The 27294-nt window shown below is 41.1% G+C and overlaps 1 long non-coding RNA gene across 1 annotated transcript; it reads right to left on the bottom strand.

The window, feature by feature from the left end:
- Positions 1–24380: 24380 nt before the first annotated feature.
- LOC144380322 (uncharacterized) lies at positions 24381–25745 on the bottom strand. The gene is made up of 2 exons (XR_013444406.1): positions 25623–25745; positions 24381–25152 (listed from the first exon to the last, which is right to left on the bottom strand). It is a non-coding gene; the product is annotated as an uncharacterized LOC144380322 (long non-coding RNA).
- Positions 25746–27294: the final 1549 nt, after the last annotated feature.

Genomic DNA, 27294 nt, shown 5'->3' with positions numbered 1-27294 from the left:
TTGCCCCTGGGGGTCACTGGGCTGTTGGAATTTTTCATCTTGCTTGCAGGAAAACAATGTTTCCAACAGATCCCAAACCCAAACCGGCAGGCTTAGGTAGCGGGGTTTGTTCTACCCCCAAAGCAAAGGTAAATCAGAGATTTGCAAAGACCATTCCTTTCTCCCATTCTGGCTCACCATGGACCAGCCCACCAGAATCAGAACAGCTGAAAGCTGAAAGCCAGTATTTTCCAACCTTCCCCCGAAAACAGTTATGTATCCTGAGGGTCCTTTAAATCTAACACCTTCTCTGAACCCACGAACCACTGGCCGGGAGGGTATCTTAGAGCTTGGATTTGACACTCATCCTCCATCTCTGGTCAAGACAGATCTAATCATTCAAGGTCTTGCTTAAATATCTCTGCAGACACACCTTCTCCGATCACCTTTAAACTATGTAGCCTCTTCCTAGACAACCTCTAACACATCTGTTACTTGTTTTTCTTCTTAGCACTTAACACTTTATATATTTTGTTCACTACTTTATTAAATTATTTTAATCATTTTCATAGTTTATGTAGTAGAGTTTCATGGGTTTTTTTAACTCAACAATCAAGTCTCTTTTCCCCAATGTTCATTGTAAATCATTTCTTGTTCATATTGCATTAGCTGCTGCTCCAAAAAAAAGAGGGGGAAAAAAAGATCAAAATAAGAGTAATGATAGACTTTGACTCCACTTTTGTTTTTTGGTTTTGGGGGTTTTCTTGGCAGGTTCAAATATAGTTATAAAATCAAAGCATTTTAGTTCTGTAAGGAACTTTACTGGTCATAAAAACAGCTTCTCCTTATTTTGCAGACATAAAACTGTAAGCTGGAGTATGCAAGCAATTTGAAAATGCCCCGATTTACTGGCGGCTGAATGCCAGTTAAGCTTGATTGGAAAAGGGAAGAGGGTGATAAAGTATGTTTTGAGTACTATTCAAGTTTAGCATTTTGCCCTTTTAAATTAATATTTTTTAAATAAAAAAATATATCATGTATACAGTTTAAACAAGCATAAATCGAAGAACCATGAATAGGCTACTTACCTTAACAAATGGCAGGACTATTTAAGCTTTCACTGTGACACTTCCTGATCCCATTTTTCTTTTATTTCATCTTGTGAAAGAAGGGGTGTGGAACTATTCTGAACTTTGTTTTCACCATTCCTCTGTTTTTATTTGTAATTTTACCATTTATGTGTTCTTGAATTTACATCAGTGATTTCTTACTGTAAGTACTCATTTTAACAACTTGCTTTTTTCAGCTTTTGAGATTCATCACTTTCATGTTAATTCACAATGCTACTTAATTTTCACTGCTGTATAATATTCAAGTGTGTAACAATGTTTTACTTTATCCATTCTCCTACCCTGTGAGTATGTTAAACTGAGCTATTTGGGCTGAGAACAGAGATGATGACCTGAATTAACAAAATGCAACTATTTGCTCCTGGAGGGCTCCATGCAAAAAGATAAGACTGCAACCTAATAAAACTTCACTATTATCTTCAGGAAATTCTTGCAATTCATTCTATCCAGGCAAATAGTTTGCATATCTGGAACAACAACTCTTTTATAATGACCAGAGTTTGTTCATCTGGATACATGTTCATCTGGATTCATCTGGATATAGCTTATCAGAACACTGGTATTTAAAAAATTACTGTACAGGGGTGCCTGGGTGGCTCAGTCAGTTAAGCATCCAACTTTTGATTTTGGCTCAGGTCATGATCTTGGGCTGGTGAGATAGAGCCCCTCAGGCTCAGTGCTAGGTGGAGCCTGATTAAGATTCTCTCTCTCCCTCTCCCCTTCTTCCCCCCCCCCCCCGTGCTCACTCTCTAAAAAACAAACAAAAAACAAAACAAAACAAAAACAGGAAAAAAAAAAAAACCCTGTATTAACCCAAAAGAAGACAGGAAAAGAGGGGAGAAGGATCCAAGAATAGATGGAACCAACAGAATACGCAGCAAGATGGGAAATTTAAACCCAACCATACCAATACTAATATTAATGGTAAATTCTCTAAGCACTGCAAGTAAAAGGCAGAGATGGTCAAACAGGATAAAAAGCAAGAACTATTTGTCATCCACAAAATACCAACTTTCACTATAAAGAATAGACAGGTTAACAGTAAAAGGATGGGAAAAGATAGAGTATGAAAATGCCAAACCAGAGAGAACTGACTAAATTAATATGAGACAAAATTTCCTGGTGTCTTGCCATGGTAGGGGCATAGGTGAAAAAGCCAGGAAAAAACGCGGAGTCCTTTGTGAGGATGACCGTGCACAGCCAAGCACCGCACTGCAGGTGCCGTTTACACTTACCATGAGAGGGACACGGCGGCCTCAGGCTACGGGACCCAGAACTTCTAATAGAGCCGGAATGCCATCAAGAACTTCGACTGTGGCTGCAATTCTTCGGCCTTGCCACTACCCTGTCGTCACCGCGGGTGGCTTTCTGCACAAGCGCGAGGCCATCCTGGAGCACATTTTGCACCAGCAGGAGGAGATCGCCGGCAGCTGGACGCCCACGAAAGCAGCAGGGTGCCGGGTCTGAGGAGCAGTAAGAGCTGCCGTGGCCCTTGGCACAGGAACAGGTGCCGCCTTCCTGCATCAGGGGCAGCCCTCGTGAGCCCTCCCGCAACCCCTTCATGCCTAAGCTTGTCTCGAGGAGTTGCCCAGACGATGCTCAACCCGCAAGCAACGACAAGGACAAAGCGCTTCCCAGCTTCAGAATCCTGTCACTGACCCCTAAGACCACGACTGTCAAACATAACTTGGACCCGCCCCAGGTGGGAAAAGCCATTGCGCATGTCAGACGTGACGCGCGTGCGCTTCATGCCGCTAGGCGCCTCCATGCACCACGTGAGGCTCACCGCGTTCAGTGAGCCCTGCGCATGCGCCATGGCCTGGGCTTGCTTGAGCGACGTCGTGCAGAATGCGGTGCTCTGGCCCCTTGGGCGTTGGGTCGTCCTTGAGCGCGGGCGGAAGCTGATGCCGAAGGACAGGTGGACTGCGGCAATGGGTAGAAGCTCGCAGACGGCGCCGACTCCACTCCCATGCGAGTGAAGCTGCAGGCCGAGCAGTCGTGGCCGGCCTCCTGGGGATGCGGGCCTGAGTGTGCGGGAGACCAAATAAACCCGCTTGGATGGGGAAAAAATTCTGGAACCAGATTGCCTGAGTACAGATCCTGGCTCACTGCTAGCTAGTTTGAGTAAGTTACCTTAACCGCTTTCTGCCTCGCTCTCTGTCTTTAAAATGGGGGTATGAATAATTTTCCTCAAAGGGCCAACGGGAAGATTAAATGAGTAAATATGAGAAGTGATTAGTACTGATGCCAGTTTTTAATAGTAAATGGCTTTAATATTACACCTTTTAAAATAGTGTTTGCTATCTTCAGTAAATAACATTTGCTTAAGTGGCTTCGTTCTAATGCTACTCTCCTTGTAGTTATTCACCGTAGCTCTAGAATTTATTGAATAGCTTTCAGCATTTATTGTTATCCTTTAGTTTGTTGTTGTAATGAAATATGTTGATAAAGTTCCTATTTCTGAAGTCCTTGCATTACTGAAATCAATCCCATTTGTTTATATCATAATTTTATAAATGAATAGCTGGATTCAGACTTCTAATAATTTATTTGAAATATTTTCTTCTATATTTATAATTGGAATTCATCTTATTTTCTCTTGTGTGCTATCTTTACAACACTTTATACCATGAATTCAGGAACTTTAATCTTTCTCTGTGGTCTAGAATTATTTAAAATAACATAGGAATTGCGTGATGTGTGGATTTAGATTAAACTCGGTAAAACCATCTGAACCTGCCACCAAATTTGGCTGTAGTTATTGGACTGTTCAAATTTTCTCTCTCTTTTTGGGTCAAATGAGGTATTTTATGTTTTGATAACAAGTTACCTGTTTCTCTCAGATTTCCCAAATTTATTATGGTAAGTTTGTACAAGTTGCTTTAATATAAACCTTTAAGCTTTTCTGAGTTTGAAGATTGTATTTCATTACTAACATTGTATATTCATTTTCTATGTCTGTTTATTAGGTTTGCCAGGGATTTCCCTTTTTATTGTAGTCTTTTTAAAGAATGAAATGGGTATTTTGTATCATATAACATAAAACATGTAGCATATTACAAAAAGTCAAGGAGCAGTATCTTAAGAGAACACTTCATCTCCCTCTCATGTAAAAGAGGTCCAAAGATGTGCAGCTAGGGACTGGTGTGTCACCACCCGGGTATCATCAGGGACCCAGACTTATCTTCATGCTCCAATTCCCAACCCCTGGCTTCCATCCTTATGAACCTTATTATTCACAATAACTGTTGGAGCTCTAATGAGCAGGTTCATGTTTCTGGCCAGCAGCAGGTAGAAGGAGAACAAAGTGAAAGAATCAGTTTGCCAATGATTCAGCCCCCTTTCTTAGCCTTCCCAGAAGTTCCTGGCCATACTTTTATGTACCCATCTGCCAGAACTTAGTCATAGAGCCACAGCAAGATGCAAGGAAGCACTAGGAATGCAGCCTGAGTAGCTCTCCATCAGGAAAAAAAAAAAAAGAAGTCAAAGTTCTATTACTGTGTGAGAGGACAGGAATGAATATTGGGTGGAACTGGGAGCGTCTGTTCTAGTGTCGTGTGTACTATCAAACGTTTCTGCTTTCACTTCTTAAAATTTTCATCTTTCATCTGAGTTCATTTTTCTTCTTAATTGTTACTGGCTGATTTTGATACTCATCTTTTAAGTCCTGAGGTCAAATAGTTTGTGAGGTTTTTGTCTTTAAAAAAAAAGAACTACAAGAAAACATTTGAGAATATATGTTTGAAATCCTATATTCTCTTGCCTCATTTGCTAGTTATTAACCCCTTACCTGTGGGGTAAATGTTCATGGAATTGCCCAAAGACAGCTGGAACTAAGAGCATTAGATTTTAGGGTTTATGTTCTTTGAACATACATTCCCTGAGCTGGGTGGTTATGTGACATATTAAATGTCTCTTTTTAAGCACACAGCCTTTCATATGATAATTCATTTAACAAATTGCCGTTTGCCAGATACTTAGTGGTCTCCAATTCAAAATTATAAATATTGCTGTATCTGCCATCCTTATGATATATTTTTGACTACCTGTGTAATTATTTCTATAAGATTAATTTCTAAAAGTGGAATTGGGTGTAAAAAATGTAAAATCTGATACCTATCAGAAAACAACTTATTGGGTTTGTCTTCTGCTCTCCAAAAAGTTTTCCATAAAACATAAAATTGCTTTCTCTCACACACTTTTGTTAAGAGCATAACCTGCTAAAGCTGATTTAGATAGCAATCTGGTAATATCAGCCAAAATTTAAATAGGCATAGCCACTGATGCAAGTCCTCTTCTAGGAGTCTGACCGAATTGCTTTTTTTATGTACATAAATATACAGTGTATGTGGTAAATCGGAAATATAACCTAAAGACATTAAGTGAAAAATCACTATGAAGATACATGCATATGCTGTGATTCCATTTTGTAAAATAAAACTATATGTGTATTGTAAGCCTATGCTAGTACTTAAATGCAAAGTAAAACAATGAGGAGGATATCCAACAATGGCCAGTGGTTACTTCGGAGGAGGTAAAGAAAGACTGGGCCCACGAGAGGGAGATTGTGGTCCAGAGAAAGGCCCATGTTGAAGTTGATAGACTTTTGTAGTACATTTCTCTTTTTCACTAGGGACATGTTTTCATTTTATTATTAAAGGAAACAAGATACTTATTAAAATTAGAGTGTTGGTACATACTTTCAAGTTATAGATACTGTCATTTCTTGATTTATTTATAATTGCTTGGATTGTTTTTTTTTTAATTTTTTTATTGTTATGTTAATCCCCATACATTACATCATTAGTTTTAGATATAGTGTTCCATGATTCATTGTTTGTGCATAACACCCAGTGCTCCATGCAGAACGCGCCCTCCTCAATACCCATCACCAGGCTAACCCATCCTCCCACCCCCCTCCCCTCTAGAACCCTCAGTTTGTTTTTCAGAGTCCATCGTCTCTCATGGTTCTTCTCCCCCTCCGATTTCCCCCCCTTCATTCTTCCCCTCCTGCTACATTCTTCTTCTTCTTTTTTTCTTTCTTAACATATATTGCATTATTTGTTTCAGAGGTACAGATCTGAGATTCAACAGTCTTGCACAATTCACAGCGCTTACCAGAGCACATACCCTCCCCAGTGTCCATCACCCAGTCACCCCATCCCTTATAATTGCTTGGATTGTTAATGTGACTGCTTAATTCGTATTTCAGTGTCTTACCATCATCATCAAGGAGCTCTGTTCTTTCTCTCTTGCTACTCTGCTAGGACATAGATTGGCTGCCACCATCCCAGGTGTCATAAAAAACAACAAAATCCAATGAAAGAAGCAGCTCTACTTTCACAATATCTACACACACACACACACACACACACACACACAATCTTAGCAAACCACCCAGCACTCTTATCCTCCATACACATACACCTCCCTGTCATAATTTTTCCCATATCCATTCCTAAACCGGTCCCTGACAAGGGGAATTAATACCATGATAGGCTTAATGAAGACGCTCATGATAACAAGAAAGGAAGGTACCTGAGAAAAACCTAGGGTCTTTAAAAAAGCAAATTGGGGGTAATGGCTTTTGAATAAGCAACCAACAAGTTCTGGTATTATGGTAAAAGGGATCCCTCCTCCCCCATAATAAATACTTTCCACCCTTATGATCTTTTTAAATTAACTATCCTAAAGTTTGGACCTCAAATCTTACAAGTGCACTTCCTCCAGGAAGACCAGTTGTCATGCTTCAGCCAGTGTGAGTTGTGGTTTTGGCCAATTCATATTAAAAGCATATGTATCTGTTAAGGGTCTAGGAAGATTCCTTCTGCTCCACATGTATCCACAGATTATGAAGTTCCATAGGGAATTTAATAGATTATCACACTGAATTTTAAAGAGTATAAGATTTGATAAAATAAATACGTAGTTTTAGGAATGGATCAACAGCTTGGACCCACAGCTCTTTGCTCCCCAAAAAAGGAACAATCCAAATGCAATAATTGCCCAGCTTTGGGGCTGAGTGCAGACAGTGAGTTTAGACCAGCAGAACTAACACCATGGACAAGGTTGGCCAAATATTCCTTTCCCCATCATAGGTTGAGGTTCCCACAGTCCGAGAAAACTTGATATAAACACTAGACCTTGAATAAGGAGATCATTCTAATTTCTTCACCAAGCCAACCCATATAAGCCAAACAAGTGGGTCAAATTTCAGCTAAAAATTTTTATGACTTGCTAAAGACCAGGGATAGGCAAGCTGAGGTTTTCAGATGCAAAGGGAGTTTGTACAAATTCACAGGTTATTCTTCATGGACATCACTGGGTACTTACAAGAAAGATGGAGGATGGGGTGGTACAAAAGGCCTAAATCCCCACCCACATCCTCCTCCCCTATGGAACAAAACGTAACCATAGCAACAACAAAATCACACCTAGCTCTACTACTAGAGGTAACCATAGCAACAACAAAATACACACAAAACTCAAATACTGTTAAGGTTTTCTCTTTATCTTTGGTGTTTGGCAGTTTAAATATAATGTACCTGAGTGTGGTGTTCTCTGTAGCTGTTTGGCTTGGTGTTAATTGAGGTTCTTAATCAATAGAGTAATGTCCTGTCATCAGATTTGGAAGTCTTGGCTCTTATTTCTTGAAATATAATTTTTGTACATCTTTTTTCCTCTCTGGTTTTCCAATGATACATACGTTAGACTTGTTGACAGTGTCCCACATTTCCTTTTTGTTCACTTCTGGGGTTTGTTGTTGTTGTTGTTGTAGTTCTTTGTTCGTTGTACATTGACCTATGCTTTGATATTTATTCAGATTTATTAATTCTGTCTTCTTTTGTGTTCATTCTGCCATTAAACCCATTGGATGAGTTCCTTACTTCAAATACTGTATTTTGTTATTTCTAGGATATTGATTTTATTCTTTTTATAGATCATAAGTTTCCATTGAAATATTCAATTTTACATTCATCTTATCTTCTATTTTATATAGTACCCAGTTTTTTAAAGTCCTTGCCTGACAAATCTGGATCATCTCTAGGTCTGTTTCTGTTGACTATTTTATTTATAATTGGACACTTCTTATCATGTATGGTAACTTTTTTATTGCATGCTGGACATTGTGAATGAGACACCATATTATGTTATCTTCCTCTAAAGAGTGTTGGCTTTTGTCCTAGGTGCAGTTAAAATACCAACAGATCGTTTTGTTCCTGGTGAAGCCCACTTTTATGTTTTGTTAGGTTGGATCTGCTACAATCTTGTCCTAACACATATATCTTTACCCAAATGACATTGACTTTATGGGATCTCAACTGAATGCCCTGGTTGATCATGTGTTTTTAAAATACTAATTTTTTTGAGGAAATGATAATATTCTGTATCTGGTCCCTATAAACTATAAACAGTTAAAGTTTCTCTTATGTAAGTGAACTTGAAGCATACATGATTGGTGATAGGGAACCAACATTGTTTAACTTCACCATTGCTAAGTTATACCAGCTATGCTTTCTCTGTGGTTCTGGGTGGAACAATGGCTACATCTATATTTCCTTTTCCAGCCATGCAGCCATAAAAAGAAGATATAGTCATAGAAAGTCTCAGGATTGAAGGGAAATAAAAGTTTATTATAAACAAAAACATACACTCATCCATTGTGTTAATCCCCCATTATGTCTTTGTTCACAATGAGGTGAACTAAATTGAACATGAATAAGGATGAAAGTGAAGTTCCGCAGTTGAATCGAAAGTAACAATTGCATAAGAATAAAATAAATAACACTTGACTTTAATGAGCATCTCATGTGAGAATAAAACTCAATCTGAGTTCTGAAGTTAAGGCTTTAAAATCAAAACTAAACATGTATTGGTTAGGAGATTGGTACCTGAAGATATAGGGGTCTGAAGATGCTCTAAAGCCCAAGCATGTCTTGGCTCCATAACATGTCACTAATCTTCACTGCAGGACAGGTCCTGGATTATCCCCATTATTATTCCCCACCCCCAAGTCTGACTCCAGTGAAAGACCATGAGAATGCAAAATTGGGGCCCTCACTAGGATGGCAACATATAAATATGAGGAAAAATCAACGAACAACATTGGAATTAGAGCTCCAGTTTTTCCAGAAATATCTTGGGAAAAATTAAATATCTTGATTTCCTCTTTTCTGCTTCTCTAAGTGCATTTCTAAAGCTTACTATCAATTTTATTTCCCTGAGGAATCAGAGCCACTTAGGTAAATATGATAAATGATGTTAAAAAAAAAATGTAGGACCAAAAAAAAGGAAAGTACTGGTGGTCTGTCTAGAACTAAAATTCATTTTACCTTGTAGGTCTTACAACTCTTGGCAATTACTGTTGAAGTTCAAGTTATCCAGCAATTACTTAATTTGGCAAATAACATGAAGAAGAATGATACCGATTTTTAACTTACTAGCAACTATTTCAGTTGGGTAAGTACATATTTCATATCTTAATCATGTTGGACATCACTTGATGAATGGGATGAGACTTGCTCCTAATATATGCTAAGTGACATAAGGTTGAAATCCATCAGAAGCTTTCACCAAATGCTTCTTTGTATGAGATAAGAATCTGATTTGGCCCTTGGCATTCAAAAGTTCTAAACTATTGCAGGCAGCCTGCTTAGAATATTAAATAAATGTTGATCATATGCAAAGTTGTGTAAAGAAAAAGTTAGGCATTTAATTTAATATGTAGAATAAAGAAAATACTTGTTTTTTGGTAGTGTCACTCTCAGTTACTATTAATTGACTTCCAGCCACATTCCAGATAGCAGACAATGAGTATAATGAAAACAAGGACCAGGAAACACTGTGTCCTACACAGCACATAAAACATGACTTAATTAATATTTGTTGAATTGATAGCAACTTGCTTGCCTTTTCATACACATTATTTCATTTCCAGAATTTCCCTGAAAGGTATGTTTTATGCCCATTTCTTAAATGATGAAATTGAGGCTTAAAGCAGTTAATGGACTCCCTTGGTCCAGGTCCCAAAACAATAGGTTGATCATGTCTTCCCTCCACCCATGCTGTGGTCACTCTTTCTTCTGGCTTAGCAGCATGCAGTCATTTGGGCTGAAGAGGGAGAAGGAGTGCAAGTTGGAATTGGTAAGCAAGGTAGACATAAAGTGAGGGTTTGTAAAACTTGTGGGGATTCCAGTAGCGGGAACCACAGAAGATGAGTAAGCATGGTCACTGTGTGCAAAGGATGCTCCAGGCCGGGAGAGGTGGAGGTGGAACGGGGGCTCCCTGAGGAAACCTGGCTGGGAGATGGAGAGTTTGAGACTGTGATAGTCCCTGAGAAATCTGTATTTGGTCCTCAAGCTTGTCCTGGCTCACAGCTACGAAAACCCTTGGAATTTCTTGTGCAAAGGGTGACAGAGGTGTCTATTATTATGTTACCGAGGTGACTTTTGGAAAGCCCTTAGGTAACCTAAGGATGGGGGCTGGTTGCCAGGAGAGCCACATGATTTGAGGGTTGAAACTTTCAGCAGCTGGTCCCCCCAACCTCCGAGGCGGGGAGAGGGGCTAGGGGTTGAGTCAGTCACCAGTGCCAATGATGTAATCTGTCATGCCTATGTAATGACGCCTCCACCAAAAACCAACAGACCTGGGTTCAGAGAGCTTCCAGGGTGGTGACCACGTGGAGGCACTAGGAGAGGGACACCCCTGGAGAAGGCACAGAGGCTCCGCGCCCTCTCTCCACATCTTGCCCTCTGTATCTCTTCTGTCTGGCTCTTCCTGAGTCACATCTGTTTATAATAAACTGGTAATCTGGAAAATGTTTCTCTAGAGTTCTATGAGTCACTCTAGCAAAGTAATCAAACTGGAGGGGCTTTTGGGAACCTCCAATTTATAGCCAGTCAGTCAGTAATACAGATAATAGCCTGAGCTAGCAACTGGTGTCTAAAGGGGCCTTAAGGGGGGCAGTCTTATAGGACTGAGCCCCTAACCTGTGAAATCTGATGCTGTCTCCAGGTAGATGGTGTCAGAATTGAGTTGAATTGTAGGACCCCCTGCTGGTGTCCAGAGAATTGCTTGCTGGTGTGGGAATCCCCCCCACTACACACACACACACACACACACACACACACACACAAGAATTGCTTGCTGGTGTGGGAATACACACACACACACACATGCACACACGAATTGGTATCAGAACCTATTCAGAGACAAAGCTAAACCTTCCAAGGTGTCTGGGCGGAGGGCCTTGATGCAGAAAGTGGGCGTCCATAGAACTTGCTGGGAGGCTGTGGGAAAAACGGTTACTAAGCCACAGTTCCTAGTGGAAAACACAGCTCTTGCAGAGATGTGTGATCACGTTAACTTCACGGCTGCTCCTTGGTGAGTCATGCCCCAAATATGGCCCAAGTCATCCTTCCTTTGCCTTAAAAATAATGAAATGCGATGTCCTGAGTTAGGGCCTATATTCTTGAGGGTGCCCACTATTCCCTATTCACTCCTTAAACTACCTTTCTGTCCCCTTAACCACCCCAGACTCAGTAATGCACATGGGCCCACTCCACCTGTTTGGAGGCCCAAAACCTCAGTTCAAAGGGAACAAAAATTAGACCAGCATGGAATAATTTTGTATTGGCATGTTGGTGGATTTCTTTGGGCTCATCCTTGATTTTTAGTAACTTCTTTCAACCTGGCTTATAATTATGCAACTACAGTAGCTGCTAGAATCAATCAGCCTTCCAAACCGAAACACGTTCATCTTTATCCAAATGTAATTTATCTAAAATGCCATATTGGTGTGAGCATTATGCATTACTACATAGGCTTCTATTTTCTTCTTAAATAATGAAACACCCTAATGGAAAATATTCCCTGTAAATAAATTTTAATGAGCACTTATTTGCCCAAATTGTTCTTTCTCTGAATGGCAGAAATTTAATATGAACTTGAATTATCAGGGGCTTTTTGTTATAATGGGCTTTGGGAATAAATCATGCAAAGATGACTTATTTTCCTGTATCTTCCAAGCTGCCATAACAACTTCCTCTCAAATGCAAAGTGAGAAGCAGTACCTTACCTTGCATCTATGTAGGAAAATGTCACATCAGAAATTATGTCAAGGTGTAAGATATTACTGGAGATTGAAGTGAACGGATGAGAAGCCTAATTGCTATAGAAGGGCATATATCCCAGACTTTGCTGCTACCAAAAAAAAAAAAAAAATGCACGTGTCTGCTACATTTTTTAATTCCCTTCACCGAATGGTTTTTCTGAGGAAAGAAAGCAAATGGGAAGTACTTCCCTGTATCCTGGCAGGCTGCAGAGCTCGGGCCTCATTGTGCTCACCAAGAATCAGAGTAAGGCCAGATGTAGAGCTTGGAGAAGTGCCTTCCAGAAAAGAGCTCCAGCCTCAGCAAGAATTACGAGTCAGTGGAGTAGGGAGCCAGATTTGAGGGTGCCCCCATAGACTCCAGAATGCATACCATTAATTGCTTCTCTAGACTTTCTGTCCTCTGAAATACTGCCAAAGGGAGCCAGTGCCGTTCCGGAGTCATTTTTGATAATGGAAATGACATCGAGAGGGGTCATTTAGTTCAGTTTAAAATTTTGTATTGCATACCTTCTAGAAGCTTCATAGTATTAAAAACCAATCACAAAAAGGAGTTTCCATTTTCAAGGAGCTCTGCACTGGGATGGGGAACTCACAGCTAAGTCAAAAACACCTTCAGTGCGTGTCAGTCGGATTACTTTTTTTAAACCAAGAAAGTGTGAGCTCCATAAGCACCTCCAGGGGGCAGAAAGGCAGCAAAGCTCCTATTCCTGGGAGGTTTCTGGGCCTGGCTGGAGAGCAGGGCTCCAGATGCTGATGGCTGTGCTACCTACCCGCTGAGTGGCCTTCACAAGGTCAATGAAAACCCTAAAAACTGCTTCCTTATCAGAAAACAGGGAAAAGAACACCCATCTTGTAAAGCAGTTGCGAGATGCGCACGGATAGTAGACATCAAGGGATGTTCTCTTGAGCAATCTCCTGTCACCTCTGGCCCTCACTGCCTATGACCCCTCACTCCCCCCACCTACCAGTTTTGTCCAGGAACAGCTTTATCCACATCTATACAAATGATTAGAAAGTGGGAGTGGAATTATTTAGTCTGTGTGTAGAGAAGGTAGAAAAAAATTTTAAATGTGATTTATTTTATAATCAATTAGGGTAATATGCTTTTTCATAATTTAGGTATCCTAATAATTATTCCTATTAAAAAGCATAAAAAGAACATTTATAAGGGGCACCTGGGTGGCTCAGTCGGTTAAGTGTCCGACTCTTGGTTTTGGCTCAGGTCATGATCTCAGGGTCCTGAGATCCAGCCCCACATCAGGCTCTGTGCTCAGCAATGAGTCAGCTCAATTCTTTCCCCTCCCTCTCCCTCCTCCTCTGCTCCTCCCCCCACCCATCCCCCTGTGTGCCCTCCCTCTCTCTTAAAAAAAAAAAAAAGGCATTTATAAGACATTTAAAGGCTGCAAAGCACTTTATAATTTGACTCTCAGAACAATCTGGTATTATCGGCAGGACAAGAAACTGTAGTACCAGTTTTAAAGATGAGGAAAGTGAGGCTCTGAGGATCTATGTGGCCCTGGTCTTGTGACTGCATGGTGTTCTGTACTTCTCTTACCTGCACAGAGACCTCCGACAAATACTAATTTGGGATATGTTTTATAATGTCTTTTCTCCTGATCGGAGAGTGTGACACTCCTCATGCAGCCGGTTTTGGCCACCACTAAGTCCCCAGCTTCTAGCACAGAACGTAGCCCAAGAAGGAATTCAGGGATTCAAAGAAAAGGTTCACAGAGCATTGTTGTGGCAGAGAGAGAACCATATGTTAGTAAAGTAATGAAAATAAATAGGCTGTTTTCAGAAGCAGGGGCAGCTGACAGGCAGTATGTGTTGATAAGGTGGAGAAGGACCATCTCCCAGGGCTACCTCACCACTCTCTGAGTGGGCTAGATGCTGCTTGCAGGGGGTGATGCCACTTCTCCAGTGAGCTTCTAAGTTTGTATAGCAAGGGACTGAGTGGTCAGATGCCTCTGAAGGGCAGAGGATGCTCAGGCACCCAGCCCTCTGGCTTCTTCTGTTCTGGAAGGGAGCCTTCCACCATGACAAAGGAACCTAGGACAGTGCTTGGTTTCCACCTGCTCTGTAGTGCAGAGATGAGGGAAACAGCACAGCAGTGTCACCTTATGGGGAAAGAGGAGTATTTCTGTGCCTAATGTTTACTCATATTTTACTCCCAAGTGGTAAAATACACACACACACACACGCTTGTTTAGGATATATCAGAAAACAAGACTTCCCTAGAAGGAAGAACTCTGGTGCAGTACTGGAGATGATCCATTCATCAGACCTCACATTCTGGCTCTTTCATTTGTAATGAAAAGAATCCCTAAATCTCTCATTTTTCTCATCTGCAGAGTGAGTTTGTAATGCTCACCTCATCACATTGTTCTGACATTCCAAGGATTAAACAAGAACAAGCAGGTTAGATGCCTGGCAAACATCACATGCTCATAAGTGGTTAGGGACTGTTTTTATCCTTCTGTTCTGGGGGAGAGGACAACAGTAATACTGTTGCTTTTCTCTGCACTCACAATCAGGACTCATTTTGTCCACACCACACCCCGGTGAGGTAGAGAGCTTCATCCCCATCTTGCAGGTGAGGAGTCTGGCTCATGAAGTTGGTGTGACTTGCCCAGAACCACATAGTGTGTAAATGGCAGAATGTTTGATCATTCTAGAGCTAGAGTGGCCTCGCTGAAGGTGGGCTTGGCTGTTCTTTTACTGAGGGAAAGAACAATCAATACCTTTGCAGGAACACTGCTGGAGAGAATCCTGACATGAGCACAAAGTTTCTGGGAAAAAGAAATTGGCAAACCTCACTGTCAACAATCAGAAGGTGATCAACAGGAGAAAAGTACTCTGAGAAAGCATTGTTTTTTAATTTTCTTTGAAACAGAGCTGATTTCCCTAGACAAATGGATAGCTAAATTCATATAATTATCTATGCATACACTCCTGTCATCTTCCGTATTTGTAGACAGTACATTTTATTTTTTAAGTAAAGGAAAAGTAGAGATGCCATTATTCATGTGTTACCAGTTGGAAAAATCTCTCTCCCCTTGCTTCTCTCTTGCTGTTATCAGCACACGTTATGATGAATTTGGGGAGTAGGTCAACAAATGTATCCATAAGAAAACTAGTAAAAGAAATGTTTACTGCTTCCTGGTGCTTGTTAGTGTGAAAAGATAATCAATTGCTTCCTGATTCTTAGGAGAAGGAAACAAAAGGTCTCTCCCTCAGCAGAAGGGGAATTTTTTGGTCCAGCCAAATGTACCTGGTGAATGGGAACATTAACTTATAGGGGCAGACGTGCATCACTGTCACTGCCCCTTGCCCCCACACATACCACCTGGACAACCAACTCCTCCTCTCAAGGCCCATCTAATGGTTCTTATCCCCAAAGAGGGGAAAGCTAAGCCTCCGTTGGGACTGCTGGGGTGGGCGTTGGGGGTGGAGAGGACCAGGCATGGTCTGGCTAGGTGGCAGCATCCTACATTTCATGTAACCATGTCTGCCCACCACAAATTGGGCTGAGAATTCGCCTTTATTCACATGTGTTACACTCAGTGTTCTCTTCTAACACACCCTCTGAAGCCCCAGAGTTGTAAACACCCTTCTTCCAAACCCACAGAAGCCCTTACACATACTTCCAGCTGTATTTGGAGCTGTTTAGCAGGCCAAAGCAAGTTTTTGTATATTTTGAAAAATTAACCTATTGGAATACTCCATCCTGGGCTCCTCAGGGAATCAAGCAGGAGTCAGAGTAGCTAATGGAGGCTTTCTGTCCATGGAGACCTAGGGCACTGGGTCCAGCCTCAGCTAGATCATGAGGCCAATGGGAAAGGACTTGTGTAAAGCAGTCTCGGCAGCCCAGGAGGAAGACTGGAAACCACAGTCTACCCACAGGACTCAATGAGACAAAGGGCAAAAATAAGGTTATAAAACAAATTGTACAGTACAATCCCGTTAAAACTGCAAACTGTATATGTCATAGGCATTTATTTTGAAAAAATATCAGAAGGAAATATATCAAAATTCAAAATTTTGAGCCTTTCTTTCCTGACTGCTAAGAATACAGGTTACTTTCATTTGTTTATGTTTGTGATTCAGACCTGTTTTTTCCCAGATTTTCTCCATTAAGCATGTACTATTGTCATAATGAGAAAAAAAGCTACAGTTTAAAAAAATTGCAGATGATCCACATCAGCATATGAGTTGGAAGAGTGCTGCTAATGAGCCAAGTGAGTCCTGTAAGAACAGAGTCATTCTCATAATCCAGTCAAGAAATAGGCAGAAGACATGAGCAGACATTTCTCCAAAGAAGACATACAAATGGCCAACAGACATATGAAAACATGCTCAACATCACTTGGCATCAGGGAAATACAAATGAAAACCACCACCTCACACCAGTCAGAATGGCTAAAATTAACAAGTCAGGAAACAACAGATGTTAGAGAGGATGTGGAGAAAGGGGAACCCTCCTACACTGTTGGTGGGAATGCAAGCTGGTGCAGCCACTGTGGAAAACAGTATTGAGATTCCTCAAAAAGTTGAAAATAGAGCTACCTATCACCCAGCAATCTCACTACTAGGCATTTATCCAAAGGATAGAAACATAGTGATCAGAAGGGGCACCTGCACCCTAATGTTTATAGCAGCAGTGTTCACAATAGCCAAAATATGGAACGAGCCCAGATGTCCTTTGACAGATGAATGGATAAAGAAGATATGGTACACACACAGACACACACACACACACACACACACACACACAGGAATATTACTTGGCCATCAAAAAGAATGAAATCTTGCCATTTGCAACGATGTGGATGGAACTAGAGGGTATTACGCTAAGTGAAATAAGTCAGAGAAAGACAAATATCATATGACTTCCCTTATGTATGGAATTTAAGAAACAAAACAGATGAGGGAGCAAGATGGCGGAGGAGTAGGAGACCTGGATTTCGTCTCCTCTCAGGAATTCAGCTGGATAGGGATCAAACCATTCTGAACACCTACAAACTCAACAGGAGATCAAAGAAAAGAAGAGCAACAACTCTCTGAACAGAAAAGCGACCACTTTTTGGAAGGTAGGACGTGCGGAGAAGTGAATCCGAGGCGATATTCGGGAGGATAGACGGCGGGGGAGGGGCCTCCGTCGGCCGCTTCTGGCAAGTGATAGAGCCACGGAGCACAAAATCGGAACTTTTAGAAGTCTGCTCCGCTGAGGGACGTCACTCTGGTGGCGAAGTGGGGGGTGGAACCCTCGCGGGACAGTGTGGTCTCAGGACCCTCTGGGTCACAGAAAGACCGGGGGTGCCTGAGTGCGGCAGAGCTCCCAGGTATCGGAGCAGGGAAGCCGGCTGGAGAGACGGAGCCCAGGCGCGGGCTCTCAGCTCGGGGTTGCTATAAACCGTGATCCGTGGCACAGTTGGGCCACAGCTCCTCCAGCAGGGACCCAACAAGCGGCAGATCCGGGGAGACTCACCTTCTTCCCCCGGGAGGAGAGGTGCGGGAGCGCACCGCGGGGATCTGCTGGGTTTGGAGACTCCACCCGGGGTCGGGTGCCAGATAGAAAGGCACGGTCACAGGCCGGGTGAGCGCGGAGTGCGGCGGGAGACCGGGGAGACGGGAGTGACTGACTGCTTTTCTCTGGGGGCTCGCTGAGGAGCGGGACCCCGAGTTCTCGGCTCCGCCGGGGCGGAGACTGGGAGGCCACCATTTTCACTCTCCGCCTCCAAAGCTGTACGGAGAGCTTGCAGGGAACAAAAGCTCCGGAGAGCAAACCCGAGCAGATTACTTAGCCCGGACCGGCAAGGGCGGGGCAATTTTGCCTCCGGCAAAGACGTTTGGGAACCACGGCAACAGGCCCCTCCCCCAGAAGATCAGCAAGAACAGCCAGCCAAGACCAAGTTTACCGATCAATGAGAACGGCAGAACTCCAGCGCTAGGGGAACACTGCACATAGAATTCATGGCTTTTTTACCATGATTCTTTAGTCTTTCAAAGTTAATTATTTTTTTTAACTGTCTTTTTTTCTTTTTTCCTTTTTTCTTTTTTTTTTGAATTTTTCTTTTTCCCTTTTTCAACCAACATCTTATCAATCCCTTTTTTAAAAAAAAAAACATTTTTATTTTTCATTTTTAAAGTCATATTCTATCCCTTCATAGTAGTTACCCGTATTTTTGGCATATATATATAAGTTGTTCTCTCCTTAAAATCTTGAGATAGTTTCTTCTAACAGATCAAAATATACTCTAAATCTCTAGTGTATGGTTTTTTTCTACTCCCCTGCCTGATCACATTCTCTCCCTTTTTTCTTTCTTTCTTTTTTTTTTTTTTAATCCTCTTCTTTCTTTTTTCAAACAACTTATCAAATCCTTTTTTAAAATTTTTTATAATTTCCATCTTTACAGTCATATTCCATCCCTTCATCATATCAACCCTTATTTTTGTACATATATAAGTTTTTCTTTCTTTAAAATTTTGGGAGGGACTTTCTTTTAACAGACCAAAATACACCCAAAATCTAGTGTGTGGCACTGATCTATAATCCAGCCTGATCATATTTGATCACATTCTGTTTTTGTTTTGTTTTGTTTTGTTCTGCTTTTGTTTGTTTTTATCTTTATCTTTATCTTTTTTCTTTTTTTCTTTCCTTTTCTTTTTTCTCTCTTTCCCTTTCTTTTCCCACTGCTTCAGGTCTTTTCTGATTTGTTTAGAGTATATTTTCTGGGGACGTTGTTACCCTGCTAGCATTTTGTTCTCTCATTAATCTATTCTCCTCTGCACAAAATGACAAGACGGAAAAAATCACCTCAACAAAAAGAACAAGAGGTAGTACCGACTGCCAGGGACCTACTCAATACGGACATTAGTACGATGTCAGATCTAGAGTTCAGAATCATCACTTTAAAGATACTAGCTGGGCTTGAAAAAAACATGGAAGTTATTAGAGAAACCCTTTCTGGAGAAGTAAAAAAACTAAAATCGAACCAAGTAGAAATCAAAAAGGCTATCAATGAGGTGCAATCAAATATGGGGGCGCTAACTGCTAGGATAAATGAGGCAGAAGAAAGAATCAGCGAGATAGAAGACCAAATGATGGAAAATAAAGAAGCTGAGAAAAAGAGAGATAAACAACTACTGGATCACGAGGGCAGAATTCGAGAGATAAACGATACCATAAGACGAAACAACATTAGAATAATTGGGATCCCAGAAGAAGAAGAAAGAGAGAGAGGTGCAGAAGGTATAATGGAGCAAATTATAGCAGAGAACTTCCCTAATTTGGGGAAGGAAACAGGCATCAAAATCCAGGAAGCACAGAGAACCCCTCTCAAAATCAATAAAAATAGGTCAACACCCCGACATCTAATAGTAAAACTTATGAGTCTCAGAGACAAAGAGAAAATCCTGAAAGCAGCTCGGGAGAAGAGATATGTAACCTACAATGGTAGAAACATTAGATTGGCAACAGACTTATCCACAGAGACCTGGCAGGCCAGAAAGGACTGGCATGATATATTCAGAGCACTAAATGAGAAAAATATGCAGCCAAGAATACTATATCCAGCTAGGCTGTCATTGAAAATTGAAGGAGAGATAAAAAGCTTCCAGGACAAACAAAAACTAAAGGAATTTGCAAACACGAAACCAGCCCTACAACAAATATTGAAAGGGGTCCTCTAAGCAAAGAGAGAGCCTAAAAGCAACATAGACCAGAAAGGAACACAAACAATATACAGTAACAGTCACTTTACAGGCAATACAATGGCACTGAACTCCTATCTTTCAGTAGTTACCCTGAATGTAAATGGGCTAAATGCCCCAATCAAAAGACACAGGCTATCAGATTGGATTAAAAAACAAGACCCATCGATATGCTGTCTGCAAGAGACTCATTTTAGACCCAAAGACACCCCCAGATTGAAAGTGAGGGGGTGGAAAACCATTTACCATGCTAATGGACACCAAAAGAAAGCTGGGGTGGCAATCCTTATATCAGACAAATTAGATTTTAAACCAAAGACTGTAATAAGAGATGAGGAAGGACACTATATCATACTTAAAGGGTCTATCCAACAAGAAGATCTAACAATTGTAAATATCTATGCCCCTAACATGGGAGCAGCCAATTATATAAGGCAATTAATAACAAAAGCAAAGAAACACATCGACAACAATACAATAATAGTGGGGGACTTTAACACCCCCCTCACTGAAATGGACAGATCGTCTAAGCAAAAGATCAACAAGGAAATAAAGACTTTAAATGACACACTGGACCAAATGGACTTCACAGACATATTCAGAACATTCCATCCCAAAGCAACGGAATACACATTCTTCTCTAGTGCCCATGGAACATTCTCCAGAATAGATCACATCCTGGGTCATAAATCAGGTCTCAACCGGTACCAGAAGATTGGGATCATCCCCTGCCTATTTTCAGACCACAATGCTTTGAAACTAGAACTCAATCACAAGAGGAAAGTCAGAAAGAACTCAAATACATGGAGGCTAAAGAGCATCCTACTGAAGAATGAATGGGTCAACCAGGAAATTAAAGAAGAATTAAAAAAATTCATGGAAACCAATGAAAATGAAAACACAACTATTCAAAATCTTTGGGATACAGCAAAGGCAGTCCTAAGAGGAAAGTATATAGCAATACAAGCCTTTCTCAAGAAATAAGAAAGGTCTCAAGTACACAACCCTACACCTAAAGGAGCTGGAGAAAGAACAGCAAATAAAGCCTAAACCCAGCAGGAGAAGAGAAATAATAAAGATCAGAGCAGAAATCAATGAAATAGAAACCAAAAGAACAGTAGAACAGATCAACGAAACTAGGAGCTGGTTCTTTGAAAGAATTAACAAGATTGATAAGCCCCTGGCCAGACTTATCAAAAAGAAAAGAGAAATGACCCAAATCAACAAAATCATGAATGAAAGAGGAGAAATCACAACCAACACCAAAGAAATACAAACAATTATAAGAACATATTATGAGCAACTCTATGCCAACAAATTAGATAACCTGGAAGTAATGGATGCATTCCTAGAGATGTATCAACTACCAAAACTGAACCAGGAAGAAATAGAACACCTGAACAGACCTATAACCACTAAGGAAATAGAAGCAGTCATCAAAAATCTCCCAAAACACAAAAGCCCAGGGCCAGATGGCTTCCCAGGGGAATTCTACCAAACATTTCAAGAAGAATTAATACCTATCCTTCTGAAACTGTTCCAAAAAATAGAAATGGAAGGAAAACTTCCAAACTCATTTTATGAGGCCAGCATTACCTTGATCCCAAAACCAGACAAAGACCCCATTAAAAAGGAGAATTACAGACCAATATCCCTGATGAACATGGATGCAAAAATTCTCACCAAAATACTAGCCAATAGGATCCAACAGTACATTAAAAGGATTATTCACCACGACCAAGTCGGATTTATCCCTGGGCTGCAAGGTTGGTTCAACATCCGCAAATCAATCAACGTGATACAATACATTAACAAAAGAAAAAACAAGAATCACATGATCCTCTCAATAGATGCAGAAAAAGCATTTGACAAAGTACAGCATCCTTTCTTGATCAAAACTCTTCAGAGTATAGGGATAGAGGGTACATACCTCAATATCATAAAAGCCATCTATGAAAAACCTACAGCGAATATCATTCTCAATGGGGAAAAACTGAGAGCTTTCCCCCTAAGGTCAGGAACGCGGCAGGGATGTCCACTATCACCACTGCTATTCAACATAGTATTGGAAGTCCTAGCCACAGCAATCAGACAACAAAAAGAAATCAAAGGCATCCAAATTGGCAAATAAGAAGTCAAACTCTCACTCTTTGCAGATGATATGATACTTTATGTGGAAAATCCCAAAGACTCCACCCCAAAACTGCTAGAACTCATACAGGAATTCAGTCAAGTGGCAGGATATAAAATCAATGCACAGAAGTCAGTGGCATTCCTATACACCAACAACAAGTCAGAAGAAAGAGAAATTAAGGAGTCGATCCCATTTACAATTGCACCCAAAACCATAAGATACCTAGGAATAAATCTAACCAAAGAGGCAAAGGATCTGTACTCAGAAAACTATAAAATACTCATGAAAGAAATTGAGGAAGACACAAAGAAATGGAAAAACGTTCCATGCTCATGGATTGGAAGAACAAATATTGTGAAGATGTCAATCCTACCTAGAGCAATCTACACATTCAATGCAATCCCCATCAAAATACCATCCACTTTCTTCAAAGAAATGGAACAAATAATCCTAAAATTTGTATGGAACCAGAAAAGACCCCGCATAGCCAGAGGAATGTTGAAAAAGAAAAGCAAAGCCGGCGGCATCACAATTCCAGACTTCCAGCTCTACTACAAAGCTGTCATCATCAAGACAGTATGATACTGGCACAAAAACAGACACATAGATCAATGGAACAGAATAGAGAGCCCAGAAATGGACCCTCAACTCTATGGTCAACTAATCTTCGACAAAGCAGGAAAGAATGTCCAATGGAAAAAAGACAGTCTCTTCAACAAATGGTGTTGGGAAAATTGGACAGCCACATGCAGAAGAATGAAACTGGACCATTTCCTTACACCACACACAAAAATAGACTCCAAATGGTTGAAAGACCTAAATGTGAGACAGGAGTCCATCAAAATCCTAAAGGAGAACACAGGCAGCAACCTCTTCGACCTCAGCCGCAGCAACTTCTTCCTAGAAACATCGCCAAAGGCAAGGGAAGCAAGGGCAAAAATGAACTATTGGGACTTCATCAAGATAAAAAGCTTTTGCAAAGCAAAGGAAACAGTCAACAAAACCAAAAGACAACTGACAGAATGGGAGAAGATATTTGCAAATGACATATCAGATAAAGGGCTAGTATCCAAAATCTATAAAGAACTCATCAAACTCAACACCCAAAGAACAAAGAATCCAATCAAGAAATGGGCAGAAGACATGAACAGACATTTCTCCAAAGAAGACATCCAAATGGCCAACAGACACATGAAAAAGTGCTCAATATCGCTCGGCATCAGGGAAATCCAAATCAAAACCTCAATGAGATACCACCTCACACCAGTCAGAATGGCTAAAATTAACAAGTCAGGAAATGACAGATGTTGGCGGGGATGCGGAGAAAGGGGAACCCTCCTACACTGTTGGTGGGAATGCAAGCTGGTGCAGCCACTCTGGAAAACAGTATGGAGGTTCCTCAAAAAGTTGAAAATAGAGCTACCATATGATCCAGCAATTGCACTCCTGGGTATTTACCCCAAAGATACAAAAGTAGGGACCCGAAAGGCTACGTGCACCCCGATGTTTATAGCAGCAATGTCCACAATAGCCAAACTGTGGAAAGAGCCAAGATGTCCATCAACAGATGAATGGATAAAGAAGATGTGGTATATATATGCAATGGAATATTATGCAGCCATCAAAAGGAATAAGATCTTGCCATTTGCAACGACGTGGATGGAACTGGAGGGTATTATGCTGAGCAAAATAAGTCAAACAGAGAAAGACATGTATCATATGACCTCACTGATATGAGGAATTCTTAATCTCAGGAAACAAACTGAGGGTTGCTGGAGTGGGGGGTGGGGTGGGAGGGATGGGGTGACTGGGTGATGGACACTGGGGAGGGTATGTGTTCTGGTAAGCGCTGTGAATTGTGCAGGACTGTTGAATCTCAGATCTGTACCTCTGAAACAAATAATGCAATATATGTTAAGAAAGAAAAAAAGAAGAAGAATGTAGCAGGAGGGGAAGAATGAAGGGGGGGAAATCGGAGGGGGAGAAGAACCATGAGAGACGATGGACTCTGAAAAACAAACTGGGGGTTCTAGAGGGGAGGGGGTTGGGAGGATGGGTTAGCCTGGTGATGGGTATTGAGGAGGGCACGTTCTGCATGGAGCACTGGGTGTTATGCACAAACAATGAATCATGGAACACTATATCTAAAACTAATGATGTAATGTATGGGGATTAACATAACAATAAAAAAAAATTAAAAAAAAAAATTTAATAAATATTTATTGACAACCCACTATGTTCCAAAAAAAAAAAAAAAAAGAAACAAAACAGATGAACATAGGGGAAGGGAAGGAAAAATAAGAAAGTCAGAGAGGGAGACAAACCATGTTTCATTCATAAATAAATGAAACAAAAAAACCATAAGAGACTCTTAACTATAGGAAACAAACTGAGGGTTGCTGGAGGGGAGGTGGGTGGGGGAATGGGGTAACTGGGTGATGGGCATTAAGGAGGGCACTTGACATAATGAGCACTGGGTGTTACATGCAACTGATGAATCACTAAACTCTACCTCTGAAACTAATAATACACTATATGTTAAGTAATTTATTAAAAAAAAAAACAAAACAGAGTCATTCTCCAAGCCCTCTTGTGCCCCTCCGATGGCTTCCCTGTAACCAAGAGAATGAAGCTTTAAAAGTGCATCATCAAACACTTAGTCATTAGACCACTGAGTCTACCTTTGTAGAGAGTAGACTAAGGTGGTTCTGAAGAGGGAAGACACAGGCAGCTTTCTCTTTCCCCTAGTCTCAAGCGGGGCACCTATCCTTTTGACCACCTCCATCCTCACCTGGAGATTCAGGGAGCAGTAAAAGTCAGTAGCAAGGGAACGGGGATTTAGAGAAATTGGCCTGGTCAGACACCAACCAGTCTGATGCAGGGTGAAGCTCAGGGTCACTCTGTGGATGAGGCAGGTAAGGCTCCCATCCCAGCTCTGCCACCACCCAGCCTTTTGGGCAAGTCAGTTAGCCTTATGTGGTCTCATGTTCCTGTGTAGGAGTCTTCTCTTTTGTCTCCAAGAAACCATTGTTGAAGTTTCACAGAACATTGACTTCTCAGAACAGGACTGGAAAAAATTGCAACTGTAAATCAGAACAAAAACAAAACATCCTAGCTTGGGAAACATGCAACGGAAATAAAGTGTGTTTGCCTTTACTTCTGCTTAAAATGAAAGAAAACCAAAACACCCCATCCTTACACACCCCGGATACAATGGTAGAATTGTACAATAATCGTTCAATTACTGTGATGTTTCAAAGCAAAGCCAGAATGCTAGAATCTTCTAAGCCTCCACTGTCCAGTATGGTAGCCACATGTGGCTATTGGAGGGTGGCTAGTCCCAACTGAGATGTGCTATCAGTATAAAATACACCCCAGATATCAAAGATTCAGTGTGAAGGGAAGGTAACATAACTCATTCATATTTTGCCTTGATTATATGTTGACCTGATAATATTTTGGATGTAATGAATCAAAATTTATTATTAAAAGTAATTTCACCTGTTACTTTTTACTTTAGTGTGCCTCACTAAAAAATTTTAAAACTACTTACGTGGTTGGCCTTCTATTTTTTTAGGCAGTGCTGATCTAGAAGACAGATTTTCTCTCCGGGGATAGGCTCTACCTGCATGTTCTTCCAGGTGCCATGTGACGTGACGATAGAACTGTGTGAAGCACGTTGTGCACAGGGAAGATGCAAGGGCTGTAAATATCTTTTACCCCACCCACCCCCGCCTCTCACTGGGTTATGGTAGCTTCGATGCAAGCCACTGGGCCTTCCTCCTTCCCCCCTTCCCTCCTTCCTCTTCTTTCTTGCCGTTTCCTGTTTTTGTAAAATCATCTGTGCCAAAGTGCTTCCTGTTCCTGAGCTCTAATAGGAGTGAGGTGTCGGTCAGATAATTAGCTGCTGTTCTACTTCACTCATCATTAGCAACTGATTTACTGGGAAAGCTGTACTCCAGGTAAAATCATTACCTGCCAGAGTGATGTGACTTGTGGAGACAAGCTTTGCCTGCCCAGAATACTTCAGTGTTCTTTAACATCGCTCTGGTTTTGCTTTGCAAAACTGATCAACATCTTTGGTTGCATCAGTCGTGGTGCCCTATGCTCTTCCCCTCCCCACTGGACATTCAGGATAATTCAGCTCCCTTTCCCAGGACTTGAGTCTTAAGAGGGATGACACACCATGGGAGTGGAGGTAGATCTACGTCATCCATATATCACTGATCACTTCTGCTGCTGGGTTCTTAGATCTGCCTTGCTACAGTGCTTGATTGATTTTCAATTCTTCCTTCAATCTGATGAGCTACCCAATAGTCTTGAAATAACTTCCCTTAGCATTTGAGCTATGCAGAGTCATTTTCCATTCTTCACAGCCACAGCCCTCCTCTCTATTGTTATCCTAATTCAGCAAAACAGTGAAATGCTGTAAAAAGTATTTAAGAACCTTTATCCCTGGTTACAAATATTAGTATCACCAGGAATAGGTTGGAATAAAGAGATGAATTGGTTGTAAGGCAGCCGTCAGTTTTGTCTTTGTAAGCAACTAGCATCGTGCTGTTCCCTGGCTTGCTCCATTGATCATGGAGCTGAGTCCCACCAGTTCTTGCAGACCTCACCTCCTTGCTGGGGGCAGGGCTGAGCTCTGGGAAATGGGAGTTTAAAGGGATGGGATGGCCTGGCTGTCCCCAGCCTTTCACTTTGTAAACACTACTACAGTGAGTTTTCACTCGAGCTGTCCCTTGAGAAACCGTTTTGATGTCGTGCCTAAAGCTACACCTCTCTGAATTATCTTTAAAGTAGATAAATTTTAACCGCCAAGAAACAACTGTTTTCTCATGACATGCATATGCAACTTCAACTATTTTTGTTATTCAGGCAAAATACTGGTGGCTTCATCTGGTTCATTGAGCTAAGGGGGGGTGGGGGGGCTTTCTTTCTTCCCAGAGGGTTCTCAGTTTTCTTATTTGGAGGTTTTAAAGACATGGTCATGGTCTCTCCTTAAATCTGTTATTCAGTATAAATCTCTGTAGCATTTTATGATGGGAAGAGGAGAAATTTCATGTAAGTGTTGCAGCTGTGAGCGGTGGATTTGCTGTTACTAAAATACCTTGCATTTACAAAATAAGTTAGCAAGAAATTGTTTCTTCATGAGCTCTATACCCGTATGTTCTGTTTTGATTAGAAAGGTTGCTGCCAGCCAGGGAAGAAGGACTCAGGTAAAT

Source organism: Halichoerus grypus, chromosome 15 (assembly GCF_964656455.1).
Source record: "Halichoerus grypus chromosome 15, mHalGry1.hap1.1, whole genome shotgun sequence".
Taxonomy (NCBI): domain Eukaryota; kingdom Metazoa; phylum Chordata; class Mammalia; order Carnivora; family Phocidae; genus Halichoerus; species Halichoerus grypus.
This window is presented reverse-complemented; position numbering and strand designations above follow the sequence as displayed.